The sequence below is a fragment of the Orycteropus afer genome, unplaced genomic scaffold (genome assembly GCF_000298275.1).
Source record: "Orycteropus afer afer isolate SDZICR_OR568_19922 unplaced genomic scaffold, OryAfe1.0 scaffold00162, whole genome shotgun sequence".
In the NCBI taxonomy this organism is placed as follows: domain Eukaryota; kingdom Metazoa; phylum Chordata; class Mammalia; order Tubulidentata; family Orycteropodidae; genus Orycteropus; species Orycteropus afer.
The window spans coordinates 3,738,101-3,739,347 of record NW_006921749.1 but is presented as its reverse complement, the minus strand read 5'-3'; positions in this window follow the sequence as shown (position 1 = coordinate 3,739,347).

The window sequence follows — 1,247 nt, the reverse complement described above, 5'->3', positions numbered from 1 at the left end:
CTTTCCTCTTCAGTTTGTTATTCCTGAGCTAGTAGACCACATGGTTGTCTGATTCAAAATGGCCAATACCAGTCCATTTCAGCTCGCTAATGCCTAGGATATAGATCTGTACATGTTCCATTTCGTTTTTGACAATTTTTCATTTCCTAAAGTCATACTTTGTACATTCAATGTACGGTGTACAATGTTTCAATGATAAATGTATCTTTGCAGTTGATTTTTTTCCCATTTTGAGTCTACCAACTCATCTGTCAGTCTCATACTGTGGTGGTGTGCATGTTGCTGTGAGTTTCTTTGCCACTAGTATTTCAAACGCCAGCAGTATCATCCGCAGTGAACAGGTTTCAGTATAGCTTCAAGACTAAGACAAAGTGGGAAGAAGGACAAGGACAGCCACCTCTGAAAGAACTGGCCACTGAAAACCTATGACTAGCAGTGAAGTACTATCTGATAAATTATTAGAAAACTTTATGAACAGCGGTGAAATATTGTCTGATATAGTGATGGAAGATGAACCCCTTAGGTTGGAAGGCACTCAAAATATGACTGGGGAAGAACTGCCTCCTCAAAATAGGGTCAATCTTAATAATGTGCCTCGGATATGGCAGTATTTTCTTCTGTTGTACATAGGGTCAGTATGAGTTGGAACACACTCAATGACACCTAAGAACAGCAATAATACTTTCCTCTCAGGTGAACTAAAGAAAATCCACTCATTCCTTTCTTTTCATATTAAAATACAGTGGTCCTTTTTCAATGACCTTAGATTCTGTGACTATGTCTACAGCCTGGCTAATTGAAATGGTTTCTTCCCATTTCCTGGCTCTAGATTCAGCAATTCCTCAAAGGGTTATATCTCTTACCTGCTGTTTCAGTGGTATGTAGGTATTTGAATATCATTTGAGAAGTTATAATAGAAAGCTTTGAAATAATTAAATACTTGATGTCCTGAATAATCTGGAGGTGGGTCCAGATTAAGTCCTCAACTCATAGAAATCCTAAAAGACTGAGTAGAATTATCCCATAATGTTTCCAAGGCTGTAATCTTCATGGAAGGTTATTGCCACATCTTATTCCTACAGAGCTCTGGTAGCGTAGTGCCTAAGGCACTTGACTGCTAACCAGAAGGCTGGCGGTTCAAACCCACCAGTCACTCCTCAGAAGGAAGATGGGGCAATCTACTTCCATAGTGATACTGCCTCGGAATCCCAAGGAGGGGTCATTATGGGTCAGGTCTGACTCGACAG